Raw genomic sequence first — 22,563 nt, 5'->3', positions numbered from 1 at the left:
GTGATAAGCTTTGGCGAGAAGAACGAGGATTCCAATGCTAATCTCCTAAACATGATTTTTCATAGCGCTTTGCACAACATGCCTCCGGATTAAAGACATTCTATTAAAGAGAAGGGGCTTAACATATGGAAGGGGAAGAGAAGCCAGTCGTACTTGGTTGGGTTTAGCTGTCTGAGCTATAGTTCAATGGTCCCTTTTTTTAAGTGCATTTGCTCAACAGTATGGGCTGTGGGATGATCCCTCAGAGTACTAAAACATCGCAGGGAAAAATAGAAGTTTTTTGTCACTGTTTACAAGGATATCTAGGTGTCACAACACTCATGTGCACTTTAGCCAGAGTGTTATTCTATGAAAAGCAGGGTTAATTCTCTTAAGCCACACAGAAAGTAAAAGACATGAGTCAAAAGGGTAGTAAGGAAGTGGTGAGTAAAAATGATTTGAAGCCTATTTAGAGCTTTTCTGTAGCAACTCTTCTTCCACTGTTTTGGACCTTGAAGTGGTTGTGCTGTTTCCTAAATTGGACAAACTAATTGTTCATCCTGAGAGAGTATCTTTGGCAGAGTTTATATTCAGAAAATAAGGGATCAAGAAATGCTTTGTGGTTATTATCTTCCCCTCACGGGTTAGCACAAGTTGATTTGTTTGCCTCTGATGCAACCAGATGTTGAACTGGCTGCGGTCAATATCCTCCATTAGAAGCTGAGCTTGTGCTTGTGATTATTTGCAATCTTCATTGTGCATAATTTGAATTGGATTGAAGATGTGCCTGAGCATGCCTGTGTGCAGCGTGTGGCTTATAGGTGATATTAAGCTTGGTGTAATGACAATACTAATGGGCCATATGTGTGTTTTGTATTTTCAATATCATCTCTCACTTCATGTAATTAGAAAAAAACATCCGACCACTTTGGTTGGAGTTTAAATATTATTGTAAACTGAAAGTTTCCCCAGGCTGTGCTAAGAAGAGGAAATTGATTGTTTGCTGCATCGATTATATCTGGAGGAAACAATAGACAAATACAAGTAATCTAAATGATGGGAGTAGATGCAAGTAGGAAAATGTAGTTGTCAGTAATTTGGAACACTTAATAGACTTTCACAGAAATTTGAATCCACTGAGAGAAGGAGAAAGGGCGCAGAGTGAGATGTAACGTGTTGCAGCGAAGACACAAGAGCACAGCACAAGCTTGAATCTCATTTACTGCAGACCATAATGCAGTGTTGGTAGGAGTGGAGAAAGGAGCTCCAAGGAGTATCAGATTACCCCTACTTTTATACCTGCGGGCAACAATATGTGACAGTACACAATAAATGCACCATATGGTTTATTACCTGCTGCTGCTACTGCTGCCCAGTACAAACACATCTCTCCGAGTTTCATAGGAGGCAGTAATCATCTTTTGAGTTTTAAATCTCGACGAGTTAAGCCACAAAAGCACAGTTGGTCAGTCTCTGAGATCTGAACAGCAAGTGAGGACTACGAAAGATTTTCTCCCTGTGTATTTATTCAGAATCAAGGCAGTTGTATTGTAAGAAGTCTAGATAACCAGCATATACTGTGTAATTTACTCAGCTTGTCTCGGCCTTCGTAGGATAGTATGACTTTGTTTCTTTGTGTGAAATGTCATAATTACTACGGCAACTAGAGGTCACCTCAGAATGAAATGTGACTATGGGTCGTATAGTGCTGCTTGCAGACGACCCATAGGGTTGTTTTAAAGGGACGTCTTGTGAATTTGGGTTTGATGAAATTTTTGAACGACAGACATACATCGGCTGATGTGAGACGTCCATATTTGCTTGACTTTCACCTGCATCCAGATCATGAAGTTTATTTTGAAGTGCCAAATCAGATACATCAGAGCTTTCAGAAAAGCATCTATTTGTCTGTCATAATTTTGACTTGGAAGTTGGCATGAACCCACTTCTTTACTTCCAAGTAAACAGAAGCTGGCCATGAGAGCAGTAACTGGTTTCTGCTCCTGAAGTTTCATTGTCCGGAGCGAGAAAAAAACTTTTGGGAGAAGATATTAGATTTATATCACTATAAGGACACTAGGGAATTAAGCATTTAGTTGTCACTGACAACAGGAAGTGGGAAAAGCTGAACGTGAATTTATAACTCTTGCTGTGACGGCAGAATTTCAGAGGGCATAGAGGCATTACCTCAAAGACGTGGACAAAAATATTCTCTCTAGTAATAATAGCTAAAACCTCCTCTATTGTATTCTCTTGTATCCCCCTAAATTTCCAACTAGTTATTTATCAAAGTGGAACCGGCTTAAAATATGACAGTGACACAGGGTCAATTCATATTCATAGAGTGAGAGGGTGCAGTGAAATATTAAATAGCAGAGAATATCAAGTCAGCTCTCTTGAAAAGAATGATCCGTGCAGAAGCTAACCTGCCTTAGTCATACTCAATGATCAGTTTCGACTCCACTGGGAACATTTTGCCTGGTGGTGGTGCTCCTCTTGCTTCAAGGGATGACTCACCCTGCATGCCTGTTTCTAAACTGCCCTACTTCTGCTTTTCCATCCTCCTACTCTACGCATGAGGCCTACAAACAAAGCAAAAGAAGAGATGATGGGGGGGGGGTTGAGGGGTGGAAGGGCCTCAAATCAGGATTTAATTAGAGAAATTATGTTATGCATTATTGTATACAGTGTAATCATTGAGCTCCAGGACTTTCAGATGGGAAGACAGACAGGTTAATGCAGTGAGAGAGCAAAAGATGGAGGAGTCACCTTTTACCAGTCTCCAAGTATTTACTGACTATTAATTAATGTGGCTCTCAAAGCCCTTTTAGTACATTTGATTGGCAGCAGCCCAGGCCCATTTCCCTCCCATGACCACTACAAATAGTGTGGAGGCTTAAGCTGTAATTGGCATCCACACGGCCCCAGCAGAGAGAGGCAGCGCATCATTTCCATGACAAATTATGCAGGTTGCCTCTTACCTATATGACAAGCAATTAAAGATATAGTGGTCTGATTATGAATTGCTTTCTGCTAAAGAAGCGTAATTGGAATTTTATGTTAACCTGTTTTATTTTAATTGGGATGTTGCCTCTGTTCATAGAGCAAAGTAATTATTTTTGCTTCTACCTATTTACGGTAGCTCATAGATTCCAGTAAAAATTGAAATTGGTTCAATTAACCTTATCAGACTTATTTCCATCCTTGTGCCAGAAATGAACTTATTAACTCTCATTTTTACAGCAATTGTTTATTGCTACAGAGGCGCCGGTGAATTTCAACTTTGACCTTGGATGCTTCAGTGAAGGAACCAAACAACCCCATGAATCTAAGATGGACCGTCTTTGAAAATCAACACAATAATTGCAACTAATAATCACAAAGCATCTGTCAATACAAAGGTGCAATTCACCTTGATTTGGCTGCTTTCACAACGTACCATCATTCACAACGTGAAGGTTTTCATTCCAACTAAACAGCTGATTTCACTAAGTAGTTCACTTCCTTGACTGAACCTGTTTAAATCAGTGATACAGCACATGTAAGAAGCACAGAAACCTACATAAACTCAGGCCTTAATGACTCATGGGTGATAAATGCTGTTCTAGATCAGTGGTACTTAATTCCAGTCCCGAGGACTCGGTAATCTTTTATATGCAGCCAGGTGTTTAATGCACTTAATTAAGTTAAGCAGAAATCATTAAGTTGGGAAAAAGGACAAATGTAGCTTCAAACAAATGCAAGTCCCAACGACATACTGTAATGAATTGTAATAATATAGATTGTTGAAATTGTGTTGAAATTAAGTGAGATAGACCACAGTGTGCTTTGATATTAAAATCTACAGAATTTGTGATAACCAACGTATGCATCACATGTAGATTGTGTGATGTGAGCTGCGAGATACTGTCACTCTTTAGTGGCTTTAAATGGAAAACACTGCGCACACACACACTCTCCTCTCACACAGCGGCTTCTTTTCTCACAAAGGTGCACTTTTACTGTAGTCCAGCTCGGCAGCCTATCAGGAGGCGCAGAGCAAAGGTGCTTGAGCTCCTGCAAGAACTGGCTTCCTTAGCCGATGCTAGTCCACAGTGAAGGGTGTCTAATGGCCGGCCAACAGCTGCACCTCAGCCAGCTGGAGGACCATGTGCTACTTCACACATCCTGGAAGCAGCATTACACTGAACCTATTGTTCAGAAATACCCTCAGATGAGTTTCACAGGCATCCTCTCTGGCATGTTGAGGCTGGGAGAGGTGAGAATTGGGTAAAGGCAAAGCAACATAGGAGCATTCTGGGTCTGAGTGGTTGCTGTGGAAACACACTGAAGAGCCCCTGATGATGGACCTCCGGTTGCCAGAGGAGTTTCCCTCGTGGAGATGCAACTGCTGTTTGTCAGTTGTAATGGCTTTTGTTGCTGTAGCAGTTTCACCATAAACAAAACCACTATGTAGTAAACAGATTTAAATTTTCAAAAAAACAAAAGAAAAAAAAAACATTTGATCAATACATGTGTGCACAGAAGAAAAGCCTAAATACATCAGTTGTTCAAAAATCCCAACAAACCGTTCAATGTGTATTATTTTTTTCTTTCAATGTTCTCTGGCGATTACTCAAATGACCTATAGACCTGCATCCATTCGCCATTGTAATAGTAGCAAAACAACTCATTCCCTGCACTGAACACAGTAAGATGAAAATGACTCATTGTATACTAGCATAAAAGAATGGCTTCATATTTAGCTAGTACAATGATTCTGTCAGTGTTACTACTGTACAATAAGGATTCTGATTTCCATACTGTGGTTTACAGCGGGGCGCTGTTGTCAGAGACGTGATAAAGACAGACATGACAAGACGTGGTTGATATTAAATTGAGACTATAAAGTATAGAGAGACCAGATGAGCAGCACCACTGATGGAGAACGGTTAAATGCACAATTCAACTCTGTCTCACAGCAGCTGAGCCTCACATCCAAAGGTGAAGCGGCATGTGTAATAGCATAATTGTAAGCGAGTTTGTGAAGATGCTGCAGACAGAGTTTATAGATGTATAGTGTCGGAGGAGTTCACAGTTTCTTTGAACAGATGGAGTTTTACTCAGTAATGAGACAAAGTGGGTGGCCAGCGCATCATCAGATGACAGGATACCACAGCAGAGCTCCTTGGTCATTCTGCCCACTCCGTGTGAAGTCAGTAAAGCTCGTGACAGGAGGCTTCACCCACGTGAACTCCGGCCCCTCTGGCTGGGTCAGCTGCTGGAGTCACATGGGTCAGAGGGACCAGGGGGACAGGGGGAAACTGGAACCACAATCACTTTATTTTGAAAATATTCCATTTTCTCTTGTGCTGTGTGACCTGGGATTTGTCTTGCTTAGATCCAATATATATTTATTTATTTATATAGTGAAGTGAATAGTTCAACTGCTCTGAAACTATTTATTAATTGGATCTGCATGTGTGTAGCATGTAGTTGAAGCTTCTGGCAGTTGTCAGAAATGGATTTCCTGCGTATTTTGTTCAATTTTCATTTAGACATACATAGCCACATTGAGGGTGATGCAGCTCCTTCATTATTAACAATCAAAAATATCCAGGGTCAGTCAGGTGTCAGTGTCATGCATTTTGCTGGGAAAAGAAAATCTCTAAAAATCCTGAATCCTTATCACCCCCCCGACTATAGCATGCTAAAAATATAAGAAACCATCAGTGGAAATCTGTGACATATGGTCATATTTTCTGAAAGCAGCTCCTCTGTTGTCAACATCATTAAATTGCTTTCCTAATGTTAATGTAGGCTTACTGTTGCCTAATTATGTGCTTTGAAGCTGCACTGTATGGGGGAAAAAAAAAAACAGAGTCATTATTAAAAGTGTCCAGTTATGAGCTAATTTCATACAGAGACTGTGGTTAAGGGGCTCCTGACCCCTTGGGCCCTGGACCTGTGACCAGTGGCCAATTCCGAATTTCTGTCTTAAGATTCGAATAATAAATTCTCCCCAATATGTGCATAGATTAACATAAATAGAAATATCTGAATATGCAGCGGTGAGGTCAGATTCTCATGAAACCACAATCAAACAAAATATCATCATCAAACATGAAATTCCTAGAAAGAGATTCAAGTATGGTAACAAGGGAAAAACCAGTAATTGCAATAATTTTTTCTCACCTTGAAATTGGATATCACACAGGCTCGCATTTTGACTTGCAAAATGAAACACCCAAGGCCTCAGAAAACAATTTCATTCACTGTTTCCTGCTTTAAATATTAACAAATGCCGTCCCCCCTCCCCGCAAACTGCATTATAATACATTAATAACTGTATTTTTTAAATGCAAGATAATCTGAGAGTGCGGTGCAGTGTTATGTCCCACCATATGTGTTTGTTATTTTTTCTCTCATTAAATCTGGGTTGGGACTAGAAGCCTGCAGTGTCTCATGTTTTATTTATGGCGAAGATGTGTCGACTCTGATCGTCTTCAGCTCAGGCTTTTTGATCTTCTTTCATTAGAGGATGTTCAATATTTATCAGTGCAGTTTCCCATTATTCTGCCTATGGATAGGTCCAACTCTTTTACCACTTCAGAGTCGGGCAACTATCATGGCTTTCTTACAGCACACATTTGTTAAGGAAATGATGCAGTTATCCTTATGAAATGCTCTTTCTGTCAGAGAAGAGGATTTTAGAGATCCTGGGAGCATTTGACCAGATGCCCGTAGTTTTATTCAAGATTCATTTTCATCTCTTTTTGAGTCCAGTCCACATTTTAAACTGCACTTAGAGGACACTCTGCACCATACTGAAAGTTCTAAACCACTAAGAGAATATCAAACACTTGACTGAATCTGAATCTCTGAATTCTCCCCCAAACATTATTTTAAGTAGTTTCCAACATATCCATGAGTCATACTCTACACATATAATAATATATATATACATATAACAACTCTCATGTGTCCTTAAGGTGTTTAAGGTGTTTAAATGCCCCCAAAATGAATCATAACTTGTCAATTTCCCCTTTCAACCTAGATCTCTGCAGTTTGTATGCACTTTTCTAAATCCATACTTTTTAAACCAGAGTTCTGACACAGAATAAGTTTGGAGTAAAGTGGTTATCCTTGTTATATCACTTGACAAACAAAATGGGAATAATAGCCAGTCAGTGTTAAAAGGTCAGCTTATCTACTCTAACCTCACTACAACAGGACCCTGGTTCTGCTACGGGTGTTTACACCTCTCTTTTGTTTGTTTGTGACGCTGTAAGGTCACCTCTCATTGGTACGAGCTGTTGCTAGTCAGACTGCCATGTTAGCAATCAGCTTGCCAGCTTGACAGCGGGGCCGTGTCTGTCGGCCCCGGCTGAGGTCAAGCCTTTCAGCATGTCGCTACAGGCCGAATGTAAAAATTGCAACCCCATGGAGGGATGTGAATGGAGTGCAATTTTCACTGCTTTTTATGTGACAGGAAAGAGTGACCATGACGGGAAGCCAAAGTAGAGCTCCCGGTTTTGTTCAGCTGTTTGTGAATGTACAAAGTCGTGAATTGACAAAGTGGGTGTAAATGTAAATACAGAAGTCTGGGACGTAGTTGTGGCTGTATGTATAGCTTCTGTAATGTGACATATTTCAGAGTGAGTAGGAACCTTTTTGAACCTTTTATATTTACTAATTTATTTTTCACCTTTAAGCCCCGTCACTGGAGGATAAAGCCTCCTTCTTTGGACATTTTGAAATCTGAATTATTGTATTTCAAATCAGGGTGATTTTGGAAATTTGGAAAGGCTTCGACATCCTTTAAGAATACATCCAAGCAATGTGCTATTCTATACCTGAATCCTCTCTCTGACTTCAGCTACAGCCTAATGAGAAGGAGCGTTATGTTTTTTTTACACCTCATCTCTGTGGTTTCCATTCAGTCCTCTTTCTTTCTTCTTACAGTTCACATGTGCCAAATATGGGACTGTTGCTCTGCAGCTCCAGGTTCTGATCAAGGTCAGCCAAACTCTGTGGCAAACAATGTCATATTTTGCTATAGCACCATTGAGTGCACCTGGACTAAATGGAGCTTTCAGGAACACAGCAACTGAACAATTTGGCTTTTTATCACTGATCCAGGACTACAGCATTTTTATTTTGACTGTGAGACAGTCCCAGAGTTTTTTATTTCATGGCCTCAAGATGCCACAGAGGACACTAAAATGTATCACAGGGAAAATGTGAGACTTGAAATGTGTGTTACACCATCCCTTGTACTTGTGGTGTGTGTGTGTGTGTGTGTGTGTGTGTGTGTGTGTGTGTGTGTGTGTGTGTGTGTGTGTGTGTGTGTGTGTGTGTTGCGCGTGTGCGCGCGTGCGCTGCCATACTGATGTGGTAACCAAATATTGCACTACATGGGGACATCTTCTAATTATCTTCATAAAATAATTATATTTAGTTTTCTTAATACATAAAAAATAAAAACATATCTCTGTTGTTTAAATCCATCCACCTGCCGCACCAGCAGGTACACATGCAAATGATTAAACGATCTGAGGATATTTCACACACAGCCAGTCGAGGGGTCTGCAGCATTTGCTGCAAAGCCGACTGCATGCAGTGGAAATATTCAGTCTTACATAATCTTAAATCATACCCTTTTGGAAGGAAAATGAGCACTCCAGAGGCTCCTGTCAGATTCTAAAGGCTTACAATAACAACTTGACAAGGTGCTGTAGTGTAGGTGGCTACAACAAAGGGCTGCAATGCATTTCGTATTTCTCTTCCTATAGAAATGTTTCAGGCCAAGTTGTACACATTTTGAACAATCTCTGTGAGTTGCCTGAAGCACTGAAGACTCTAGCTCATAGTTTTGAATTATAATCAATAGCATTTATGATCACACAGAGGTCCTCTTTACAGTTTTACTCTCAGTGACATAATGTGCCAGGTAATCAGGAGATGAGCAGGCAAATTGAAAAGGCATTTCTGATAAAAAGCCTTGCCAGAAGACTTAAATCTGTGTCTCACTCATCTCCCCCTTTCAAATATTGAAAAGGAGTGGTAGTACTACAAAGGGAGGCTAGACAGAAAAATGGATCCAGCCCTTAGCAGTGGGCCTCAGATGTCTCGAAAGACTTTTGGATGTTCTCGCAGGAACTCCTTTCCTTTGTGGCTAAACAGATTTGTTGATTACCCTCAGAGGCAACTGTGCACCATGCAGCAGAAATTTTCTTCTCTCATATTGCACGTCAGCTACTTTTTACTGCAAGGAAATTTTCACATTTACTTTGTTTGCCTCTGGTTTGTGCTGGAAAAAATTGGTGTCAGTTATCATGATTGTAAAGCTGAATCTGTTTAGGTAACAACTCAACATACAATCCAACAGAGGTTCAAATACTTTGGCAAAATGGACTTTTTGGAGATAAGTGTGCAACTTCAAACGGTGCAGTTTCATACAATTTTTACTGCCAGGTTCATTTGTTCATGACGTTAGAAATGAAAGATAGAAAATAGATTGAATTTTGTAATGTATTAGGTTATCAGTATGGAATTTTGATACCCAGCCCCACTCAAATGACTAGCACTGGCTAACACATTGACAGTTGGACCTACATGTTCACGCCTCCTGAAGAGCACTAATGTAGGGGGCGCTGTCATTGCAAAAACAACAACTAGAAGAACAAGCAAAGAAATATATTTTTAATTTCAGTTTGACTCCAAATTAACTTCAGTTGTGCTTAACTGTGTATTTTAGGTCATTATAATATAGCCAACTTTGTGTTTTCTCCAGGGCTTTACAGGCAAGAAAATAAATGATTTATGGGGCCATATTATAGGTTCATGAGACAATTGATGGTTGAACTGTATGCTGGGCCTAGGGAGGAGAAGAAAAGACATATTGTTGATTTTATTTTATTTTTTAATCTTCTCCAGCGAAGAGTTGATGAGGCGGTAAATTTCATTTACTGGTCTGCCTCAGACTTTATAGCTTTTGTGATTGAACTTCTGGTTTAGAAGAACAGCTTGTTATCAATTAAGAGCTCTCATCTGATACACAGTATAGTTTCAAATAGGTTTTCATTGACTAAATCAGAACAGACAAGGCCCTTCTCCACCTTTATCTGCCAACGGACACACACACTCGCACACACACACACACACACACACAATCTGTATTGTTTTCAATATTGCCTCTCGTCCACTCAGAAAGGCAAAGAGGGGTCAGTTGGAATCTAATGAACCAGCAATTTCATATGACAAATTGAGTCTCGATACCAAAAATTCAATTTAAGCGTGCGAAGGCTACGGTAGCTGAATGTCTACAGATGATTATGCCATTTCCCTGGTAGCCCATGAGACCTAGCTGATGAGATTGGATTTGAGGACACACAGATATGCAATGCTGGTAGAGACCCTATGTTATTCACTCACACATAACTTTTTTTTAATTATACTTTATTAGTTTCTTTCCAAATTTTATTTTTCTAATTTTATGTGTGTTTGTGTATGTGCACAGATAATATGTGTATATTATTATGCACTGGAAAATAGTCTGAGAATAAGTTGGTTTTAAGATTTATTGCTCAATAATCCCTGTGATTAAATCAAGAGCCACTTAGCTGAGGCTCTAGACATGATAAGAAGCTGTGAAAGGCCCCTTCTAAATCAAGTTATCAAGTAAAAACAATAGAAAATTGGCATGCAATTAATAATTAATATGCATTTTTTAAGAGAACATTATAAACATGCATTTACCAGCTCATGAGGTTTGTCAACTTTATTGCTTTTTATTGACTTGTTTGTAAGCGGCATTTGGGACACTGATGCAGACTGAACAGTCACAGTGGTGATGCAGCACCAACCTATCAAAGGAATACCATATCATGTTACATGATATGGGCACTTGCTTAATACAGGAGATCCCATCTTTTTGTTTCTAGCCACTATTGCTCATGATAGATGAGGTCCATTTGCAGCTTGAAGTCGTATTTCTTTGTGAGCTTTTTCCACGCCACTGCGAGTTAAGAAGACTAAAGCTTTCCATCAATGTAGGTTCCCCTGTAGGGTGGTAGATAGAGTGGAGATACAGGATGATGGTACAGATATGACCCCGGACCCTCAGAAACCTAAATGGACCAAAATTACATGCATTACTATGAATGACTATGATTTTCGAAGGTTAATCAGTCACTGTTGTCATGGTAAACTGTGGAGTGGTTGGCATCAGTGTGGATGGAGCTTAGCGAAGGGTCAGTTGAACACAATCATCATCAAAACATCAAATGATCTTTGGATTATTTGGAGGAATAGTGTTCACTCCTCTGGTAAAATTTCAGAGACTCAGCTGTACTATTTGCTGCTTTATTGAAATGCTAAGGTCACACGTCAGAAGGTCTGACATGTCATGCTTAGAGACACTTGGAGTATAAATTCTTGCTAAAACACAGGCTTGAGTCTGCTCCAGTATACATTAGGGGGAAGTCATCCTAGACACTCACATTTGCCCACTGCAGTTTCCGATCAATTTGACTTTGAAATTCGTCTGGAGAGAGCAATCAAATTTCCCCGGCAGGAAGAGCCGCGGATCGCTCTGGTCCCTGCGAGGTGACGGTGCTAACCACTGAGCCACCACCTGCTGTGAAAGAGTCAAATAACGTCTAAATCATTCTGGCTTCAAAACCTGAAGACTATCCTTTTTGATGTTTTCCTGACACAGCAGATAGGCAATCAAACAGCCATACGGTACATTGTGTTTTCAGAGGGGTCTCCCCTATGGACAGAAAGCTCACTGAACATTTTAAAGCACTTTAAAGAATAGGTGAACTGCCTGACCTCCACCTCCACAATTAGTTTTGCCTGATGCAGCTCTCCCTTGTATTGATCCAAACTCCGGCACAGGCGGAGAGGGAGTGAATGAATGGCTTTGCCTTGCTCAGTCCTCCTCATCTCTGTAACCATGTTCAGCCTTTTGCTTTTCTAGTTACATTTTAGAATTTGTCAATATGCATAACATCTCACCTACATTAGCAGTGAACATACCTTTTCCTGAGGATCCGGTCCTGATCGTACTGCGCCCTCCAGCTATCTTGTTGTCTGTTGTTGTTTTTCACACTCCTCTGGCTTCTACAAAGTACAGACCACTTTTGCGTCGTCTCTCACGGCTGTTTCTCTTCCAGTTTGTTTAATTGCATATTTTATTCAGCGATTCTCTTCGTTAGACCACAACACAGTGCAGACGCAGCACATTATGTGTTGACTGCTGGAATTGTTTTTTTTTAACTTCACCCTTCCACCCCATCACCTATAAAGTACTAATGCTCTTGTTGTAATGTAGCCAAGCAAACAGTGCATTAAGTCAGAGTCATTTTGGTGGGACTTTTTTTTGGCTGCAAAAGCTCAAGCCCAGAATCCAAAGGTATCTGCATCTATTCAATGTGAAGGATGTTATTGTGGAGAGCACACACTGCCTAGTTGACATTTTCTTGTTTGTGAGTCTCTCAATTAATAGAGAAAATGTCATTTTGTGCATGCAATTATTGCTAAGTGCTGGGTAAATAGATTTTCCTCATATAAACTAAATACCTTCAAAATTACTGGTTGAATTATCAGATGGTGCCATTAAATGGAAATCAACTTTTAAAAACATTCATCATTTTTAAATGTTGATTTCCATTTAGCGAACACTTTCTTTTGTAGAATCCTCCTCTGTGGTTTAAGGTCACATCTTTTTTGGTTCTGTCAGATGTCAAATTCTTTTCTTCCTTTAAAACTTGAACATCTAGTCGGTACCAAGTGAAGGGAAATGAACGCTCTATCGTTTATTTATTTATTTTTCTCAATCTCTCCTCTTTACCAGTGCCTTTTGGGAAAATGGATCATTCAAAGAAAAAAAAAAGAAGAAGATTGAGGCAACACAAGGTTGTGATAACTCATTTCTTTCACTGAGGACTTGCTTAAATCTGAGATAGGTCCAAGTATTTCCCAGCATCAGTGCGACAACATTAAATGAGTCAGTTGCATTTGACACATGAATGAATAATGAGTTGTCATTTGATTGAATGACATATTTAGACTTGGGCCGCTGATTAGGAAAGAGCTGTGATGATGACAAAAGCCCTCCAGTTGCATAATCACCTATGATTAGAATGCCTCTTCAGATGGCCTGAGGTTGTTTTGGCTTCAATATATGCACTCACTGAGAGAAAATAAAAGTTGGGTTATGATTAAGAGGGCACTTTAGATTTACTGTGAATTATAAATGTTGCTTCATGAGAGACAGAAAATGTTTTGTGATCCTAGTTGTTTTCATAGCCGGATGAAATCTGGATGGTGTTCAGGTTTTTCAGCATCTAATTTACACCTTTAGCTAGAAGTTGAATTTATTTTTAAACGCTCTATAATAGTCCAGTCAACAAGAGAACAGGGGCCATGATCACAACGTATCTAATCTTACCGCTAAGATCCTCTAAAAGGTTCTAAAGCTCCTTAATGAAGCTGCTGTGAGTCACTTCCTTCTCACAGATGAAGTCTTAAACTAAGACAAAGTGCAGGATCGACTTCTTTTGCGATTGATAGCACGCTTCGTGAATGTAGCCTGCTGGTTGACTGATGGTTGACCATTTGTGTCTCAAAAGCAAGAGGTAAAAAAAATGTTTCCACAAAGGAAAGCAAAAGGTCATTAATAAAACAACCAAATTATCAGCATTTGTCTGAGATTATGTTGTAATTTCACTGAGGTCCTGGTTGTGCATGGATCTGAAGAGGAGCCTGCACAGACACTGTCCCCCACCAGGGGGGGACAGCCAGCAGGGACACAGGCCTCTGCAGGCCTCCTCAGCAAGTGTCTGGCCACACCAGAGAGAAAGAGAAATGGGTGCTGGAAGGTTATTGACGTCGGGGCTACTAAACAGACAATAAGTTATCACAGTAGGTGCATGCATAGAACTGTGCCCACCCTGTGTGTACATATGAAGCATCACAAAATCATATAAGGCAGAACATTACTAAGAGTCTCATTCTCATGTGGCCATAAATTTGATTTCCAGTCATAGACCCAATTCAGTTCAAGCTAAACTCAACCATAAATGAGTACAATACAGTTTTCCTAAACAATACATTGTGTTTTCCTCCTGAATATGTTTGAATCAGTCAACCTTAATATCCAAGGGAGAATGCCAGTTGTTAATTGTGCAACGAAACATCATTAGCCTCCAGATTAGGAAGAAATGACATGATTTAGGTGCTTCTGTTTGATTTACAGTATTTACTTACTTAGTATTACACTGATTTTATTCAATTGTGAAATGAACTGATACCAGTTTGAATTGTTGAGTCGTAAGTCTGCTCTCCTTTATAACCTTGGAGTCATTAGCGTCACTTGATACAAATGATCACAGCATCTACTCGTCTGATTTTCGATGGTTGTTACTTGTTGAATTCCCCCCGTTCACAACAGAAAGGTCTGCGTGGATCTCCTCCAGCAACCACTTTTACAACTGTCCTGTGATTCAGTCATAGAGGCTTATAGAGTCCTTTCAACTGTGCCGAACTTCTCAGTGGTTTTGGAGCTTCCCCAAAAACACTCTCCCCTGCAGCTCTTGTTTTGTCTAAAGGACAGAATCTGGGGACAAAAAAAACAGAATAAAAGTTCGCCTTATGTTTAAGCTAATCTTCCTGCTGCAGTTTGAGTTTTATATATACATGCTGACAGGCTCTAAATACTCCAGAGAGAAAAACATAAATGCTCAGCAAATTACATCTAGACCTCTTGGACATAAAAACAGCTGCATCCTGGATATTGTTGCTTTAAGTGCTAATTTTCTGATGGAAGGTTAGGGAGGAAATTCTGTGTTTTTAGGTGGTTATCATAACCAGTGGCATCAAGTTAAAAGTCTGTTAAGTCAAGTGGTACAAACTGAAAGCTGGGTGTTCCTCAGTTTATGTGAAGTTGAAGTTAATAACTGCATTTGGCAGAGCAAAAGAAATACCTTTACTGGAGGCCTTTGCTGTAAAAGAGGGAGAGCTTGTCCTTTGTAGCTCTGATTGATCTTTACTGGAAATATTTCAAGCAGCAGCTGAAAGTGTCCCAGTTCTGGTCTCTAATTTTTGTTTTCCAATTATTTTGGAATTAAATTCATATTTGTCCTTACCGCTGTGACAACACATAAAAGTTGGATTACCCACATGAGACGGTTGTCATAATTTTGGTGCGACTTCACCTCGGTGGTGTAGCCATTAGCACGTCGCACGACCAGGCAACAATGGAAAATAAAAGCCGCACTGATTGGCATTCAGGGGGATTCTTCAATTTAGTCATGACAAGTGCGTTGCAAACAAGTGGGAGAAGCGCAGCAGCCAAAATGGATGTGACATTATTATTATTTTATTTTTTTTTGTTATTGTTACTGTGCGCACAGTTGGCTGTCAGTTTCTGTTGGTGTCAGGTACGGGTGACATCCTAAAATAAATACGAACAGTCAACCAGACAATGAGATGTGTTCGGAGCTGAGCCTCTGGTGGGAACGCAGCGTATGTGATGCTTTCTTCATAGCAGTATTTAAACATATGAGGTTTAATGTGACCAGAACAATACTCAGAAGCCTTATGGCACCTGCTGCTCTGTAATCAGTGCCACCGGACAGGATTAAGCCTAATTTAATGGGTGTGGAGTTAATTTGCTAGCACTGTCAGCTAGAGGTGTAGTCTGATTGGAAATACTGTGCCTGATCAGTGGGAAACAGTCAGATTTAGAAATATCTAATTTGTTCTTCTGTGTGACACCAAAGTAAACTTGTGGCTGACACTCCACCATGTCAAACTTGATCATTTTATTCTGAGAGATTGCAGCTATTTTGTTGATTATAACCTTTTGATGATTTCCCTACGTGGAAATATTTTTTTTCCTTCACCCAGTGACACATTGATTTTATACTGGAGCTGCCAGTATTGACAGTTAATACATCACAGGGCTGTGTGTGTGTGTGTGTGTGTGTGTGTGTGTGTGTGTGTGTGTGTGTGTGTGTGTGTGTGTGTGTGTGTGTTTTTGTGCGCTGACTTAAAACACTTCAGGCTACTTTTCCAATTCTGGAGACGAGCCAAGGTTCCCCAGCTATGTCGAGGCCTTAACTAAGTGCAGGGAGAAATCAAGCAAGGGTGAGAGAGGAGTGAAAGAGAGTAAAGAGAGAGGGTGAAAGGAGGATCGGAGGTGAAGTGTAAAATGGCTATAATTATGCTTTGATATTAAATTACCATGTATAATTGAAATAAAGTTAGCACCACAGTCTTCTCTCTTAATAGCAGCTGCACTGCTCAGTTCTGTTAAATAACCTGCTAGTTATTGCCTGTCCTATATGGAATTAGAAGTCAAACCATCATTACAAAACTCATCTACCCATCACTTTCTGTATTAGATCCAGGCTTCACACACTATGATTTTAATACTAGCCGAGGACTTAATTCTTCCTCTGTGTACACTTATGTGCAGCAAATAATTTAGTTAACACAGGATCCAACTCAGTGATGTGATTTTTACACGACTGAAAATGACTCTTGACTTTATTAATTGATTATAATTGACACAAACAATACAACTTTATTATAACAGTGGAGAAAGGTAAGACAGCTAATTAGATAACACATCCCACCTTGGGATCAAGTGAAGTGCTAATACATGTCACAATACTGAAGTCAAATTCCATTCGTGACTAAAAAGCACTGGTTGTAAATTGGCTCCAAAGTAATCAGTGAACAAGTGTTTCTCAGTTAGAACCTGATTAAGGATATGGATACACAAGCGGCTACGCCAAGCTCGCCAGGCTGCAGAACCGAACACGGACTGCTGAGGCCAGCTGTGGTTAGCGGGTTAGCTGCTTAACAGTTAACAATGGGCTGATATTAAATGTCTAAATATAGCACCTTTTAATGACGCGATCTGTATGATTCATCTGAATATCGTATGATTTCGTAAATATTTCATAAATGTGCTTATAGATATGAGTTATTGCATACATTAAAACTGAAGTATCTGAAGTCTTTTTATGGTTTAATTCACCCAGAGTATAAGATGCAGTTACAATAAGCTCTACCTCCACCAGCTACAACTTCAAAATGCTGTGTACATGATAATGCATCAGTAATGAAATAAATAATAGATATACTAATTCACTTTGACAGAGTCATTCTACATAATGAGAACGTATATTTAGTATAAGTCTATTTTGCTAAATCTTTGCAGGCAGAAGGATCTTAATACTTTTCCCACCACTGGTTATGAATACCAGAGATGGCTAAAAACAGAATTCTCTATGGCATTTTAATATGGGATGTCATGCTCTTTAAAGCCACTAAAAGTTGTTTTTGATTGCTTTGATGGCAGCCTGTCAATCTGGATGCACAAGCCAATCATAAAGAGCATGCACGAGTCACGAGAGATGAGATTTACACGTAGTTTAGAATGCACACACGTTGTTGCACTCAATAATAGACTTGTTTGAATTATGGTTAAGAGTATAAAAGAGAAAGAAAATGCTGACATGAACAAGTTTTGCTCAACTCTTTAAGAATCTAAGTGAATATAGCCTGAATTTATGTAGCCAGATAGCAGCTTTTAAATTAGAAGCAATCTGGAGGGGATAATTTCACACAAAAAGGAAAATGCTTGCATGCTGTAAAAATTGTGCTTATGGCAATAAAGTACAGCACAGTGCCTGTAATGCACAGTGTACAGCTGGTCAGGCAGTTTCTATAAAAGACTTGTGCACTCTGGACAACTGTGCAGTACTGAGGCTTGTTTTTATTTACTATAAGTGTGTATTTAATTTTCTTGTTCATGGAATATGGATTACATAAAGAAAAATTGGCTTTATTCTTAATATGTTGAAATGTTGATTGCACTCAAGCAGGCTGCAGCATAAAATCCACAGAGACAAAATCAAGACATTACAGAGGTATTGTGTAACATGTCACATGGCCAAAACTAGTGGACAGTGTCCAAAGTAAACTTTTATAGTAATGCATCATGAAGGCAGACCTTGTTTAACATTTCCACACCTCTACACTGCAAGAGACTCTGTCAGAAGAAGAGACTTCACCAGAACTGCAGATGACCTTCTGTCCTCTAAGGAATAGACCCAGAACAAAAACAGGGATGTTGGTTAACCACGTTTGCCAGCAGTGAATCTGACATGAAAATTCCATTGCTCAAAGCACAGCACAGGCTGCCTGGCAGTGTTTATTATTATTTTTTGGAACATATACATTTTTTAACTTGCCTAGAGCCAACAGAATACTTAACAAATTGCAAGTCTGTTTTTGCTGATGCCATGTGTTTTTCAATTAATACAGAAGCGTAAAAACGGCATTAAACTTATGTAACATGTGCATTTTCTTTACACAGTGTGTATAATGCTGTTAAAAATATACTATCAACAGAGGTATGTTCCTCTACCTAGTACAGTCATAGTGCTTTGTGTGGGTTTCATTGTGTTGATAAAAAAGTCAGACTGGAATATTTGTAGATCAGTGATTCATTAGAAGGGACGTGGAGTTGCTTTCAAGCTCTGAGTGCATGAGATGATACATAAGTATGTACTGTATCAGGGCATCAGTGCCACTGACTGGAAAGCATCGGAACTATGTACAGTGGATGAACTGCATGAACCACAGTCAACATGAGCTAAACATCTAGGTTACTATGACTGACATGTGGGCTGATTGTTCAGAGTGTGCGCACGTGTTCATGCATCACTTGGCGGACTGGTTTTGTTCTTAACATATCCTGTTATGACAGGAAACTTCTTTATGTTGCGTCAGTATCAGATGTTGCTTGAAGCGCCGCTGTGAACATTTTAAATCTAATATTAGTGTTTTTTTGGTTTTTTTTATTTGAGATTTCCAGGTTAAAACCTCCTTTGACACTTTGACAGGTGTTGATTGTCAATGAAGGGTTATCCAAAGTTGAACTTGGCTCAGATTTTGCAGCCACATAATGGAACCTCATTTGGCAATACACTGCCTCGGCCAATTAAATACATACTAACACACATTCTAGCTAGATTACTGCATAGCTGAAGGCGTCTTTCTGCTGTTTACCTTGTGGCCTTTAAGACAGAGGATGAAATAACTGCTGCTGTGATACGTTTCCACAGTTTTTTAAATCCTGTCCCATAGTACTGTATAATGCTGTTTATCGTGCTGCACAATCATCATACATCTTATTACTTGTACCTGCAGCCACATGCCCAATCTAATAGCTCATGGGTTTTTATGTCTGTTTAAAGAAACGTTTCACATTCTCCTCATGTCTGTGCAGTAAATATGAAACTACAGCCAGGAGCTGGAAAACAGCTACCCTGGCACTGTCCAAATCCTGCCTACCAACACTGCTTAAGTGTTAACACATTGTATCTCATTTGTTTAATCTGCACGAAAATGAGGTGTAAAATTATCATTTGGCCATTTTACAGACATTAATGTGCTTGACTATTTCTTGGCTGAAATTGGTAACTTGCTGGAGTCCATGCTAGGTTCCCAGCAACTGGTCCATGAAGGGTGTTTTATTTCATTGAATAAACTTAACAAAAGAAAAAGCCTACAGCCTTCTAGCACATGGTATGTTTTGCTGAACCATGAATTACAGCCCAGTATTATTAAATCCATCTTAGACATGTGATCATTTTCCAATTTGAATTTGGTTTTATCACATAATCACTGATTTTTAAAGCAAGACCGTGCAAGTGACGATTACAAGATGATAGTGTATGCTACAGTGTTGTGTAACAGCACAAATAGATAAGAGTCGACATGTCAGTGAACACTCTCAGTAACATCAGCAACACAGCTATCTGTGTAATGGTAGCTAACATTAGCCATCATAGGCAACTGGTCATACCAGACCAAGTAACACTGTAGCAGGAAAACTCCTGACTCCACTGAACTCAGCAATGGTGTGTTTAATTGCAGATGAATTTAACTTTTCATTTGTGAGAGAATAACTGTTTTTTCTTAATCAAAACGAAAAACATTGTCAGTTTAATATTAGTAATTTGTCAGACTTTCCATTAAAAACCTAGTGACTGTATCTTCAATAGACAGCTCTTTGGTTTCTGTTGTATCCCTGCATTCATGCTTCATCCCATCAACCCAGGCAGCGACACAGTGACGTTAGACACAGAAAAAAGTAACTGTTTACATGAGCTTGTTGTTAAATTGATTCCAGTTGCAGAGAAAACATAAAAAATGAAATCAATATTTGCTGTGCCATAAATTGCATACATATGTCCACTTTTCCTAACCTTCCCTCCAGAGGGAAAAACGACTTCAATCAAGCGCTGTCTCTGTTGACACACGGATTGACAAGTCACAGTGTCAATCATGCCTGCAGGTGACGCTGTTTGCAGGAAAGAATGATAACAAATTAGCATCTGTCAGAGGTTGTCAGACTGAGTGCCACAACGCTGGGTCAACAGCTGCCGGCTATGTGATTAAAGTGGCTGCCAAGTTGATGCAAAAAAAAGCCTCAGAAAATAGACTGCGACTTAATTAGAAATGCATTACCAGCAGATCACTTCTATCCTTGGTGACAAAACATTTTGTAAACCATTGACAGAATTATTCTTTATTCTGTTTAAGCTACGGTATCAGTATTTATTACAACTGCTCTAAATCTGAATAACAAATTAGTGCTCCTCTGGCTTTGAAAGTGCACATAATTACCAGTTTTACTTTGGCAATGTGACTTGTGGAGGAAAGAAAAGTAAATCTTTTGTTGGATTTGGAAGCAGCTGAAAAAATGGAGAGCTGAACCCCATTCTTGGGATGAAACCAAACATGCACAGACAGCAGAGAGCGTGGCTGTTATGATCCTTTAAGTACTGCTTAGAAGTGACTGACAGGCATAGAAATTACCTACTTTAATATACCTCCTTGCATGCAAGAATGCATCCTTGTGCGCTTTCAATCTCATCCATACATTCACCTTTTGATGGAGAGCAGATTCCATGATTCCCTGCTGAAGCTGATACTTATCGTGACCGATTTCAGGGGCCCATGCCTGGCTGGTCACTCCTTTTGTCTCCCTGTCACTGTGTATCCATTCCCCGTCCCCTCTCTCCTCTTCTCGGTTTCTGTGTTCAGAGGTCAGAATGTAATCAATGAGACGGTTTTGATGTGCAACTCTAAGTGCAGTAATTAAACGAACATACGTCTTGACTTGTCATGTAGCATTTTTCAGTATATTTAATTTCATAGTGCCATTTGAATTCGAAGTGCAACATTTCACAGATGATCTCCTCAGATCTAAAGTTGAGTTTCTAGCCCTAATGTATGTGCGATCGATAACACAAGGAGCTGCATTTTAAGTTTGTGTGTTTCTGAGATATGTAGCGATCGATTGGTTTGTAGTGTTGACACATTGAGCTGCTTGTCCGTGGTAATATTTCATGGCCAAATGTTATTTTCTCTTCAAATTGACTGCTTGGAAATATTAAGTGCCACCTTGAAAATCTTGCTGTCTGTCCCGACAGTGAGTCAAAAAGTCTTCTTTTTTAAACTATTTATTTATTTTATTTACCTTGATTGGACAGCCAAAGAAAAGAAAATACATACATTACAAATTGTTTATTCAACATAAATTGTTGCTGCAGACAGATGACATCTAACTGGAATCAATGTTAGCCATTTTTTTCTCTGTTTAAAAAGGGAGAAATGTAGCGAGCTGAGGCAATGACGACTGCAAACAGATGAGGAGTGAGTGCGATCAATAACGACACGCCAAGTGATGTCAGGGGTAGTCTCATCAAGGTCTTGTTCCCTGGCAGCTTCTGTTTTGGTCAGTGTTGGGGGACTGATGTGTTGGAGTGGTGTCATTTAACATTGAGATATGACCTTTAAGGTTTGTTACAGGACCTATAACAATCCTCTAAAGGCCGTCTGGTGAAAGTTCACCAGGCTTGTTAGTATCTAAAAATATAGATTGTTGAATGTTATCATTTTAACTGAAGTATCAAATGAACAAAAAGGTCTTTCACAGACATGTCACTCAGCTGCCGGCTACATTGTTGAACCCGGAGGAGAAGAATAGAAGTTAAAATTAGACCTCAACCCCACATTCCTTTTCACTGGCTTGCCAGCTGATTAGATAAATGTATGGTACCACCCCTAAATACAGGATGACTCGTCAAAAATATCATGTTTTACAAGAAAAGAAAATCTACACATATTTAACATGTAACAAGTGATAAATGACCAATTAACACTGGGACTCAGGATTAAGACTTGGAAAATGTGTTTTTCATTCTGTCTGTAAATGTATTTCAACCATAATTTCAATGCAGGGGTTAAAGGGGCTCTTGAAACCGAATTCTTAAACTGTTGTGAACCACACAGGATCCATAGAGAGCCAGACAGAACCTTCACCATCATGAAATAGCCAAATTGACATTTTAATGCTTGCCGTTCAGTAATAGTTTAATAGTTTTAATAGTTTAAAACCTACAGCCAATTTAGAGTCACTAATAAACTTGCATGTCTTAGACTGTGGGAGGAAGCCAGTGTTTTGAAATCCATAAAAAACTATATTTGTGGTTTTAAGAACCAGAAAAC

Source organism: Seriola dumerili, unplaced genomic scaffold (assembly GCF_002260705.1).
Source record: "Seriola dumerili isolate Sdu_G_001 unplaced genomic scaffold, Sdu_1.0 BDQW01000105.1, whole genome shotgun sequence".
NCBI classification, from domain to species: domain Eukaryota; kingdom Metazoa; phylum Chordata; class Actinopteri; order Carangiformes; family Carangidae; genus Seriola; species Seriola dumerili.
This window is presented reverse-complemented; position numbering follows the sequence as displayed.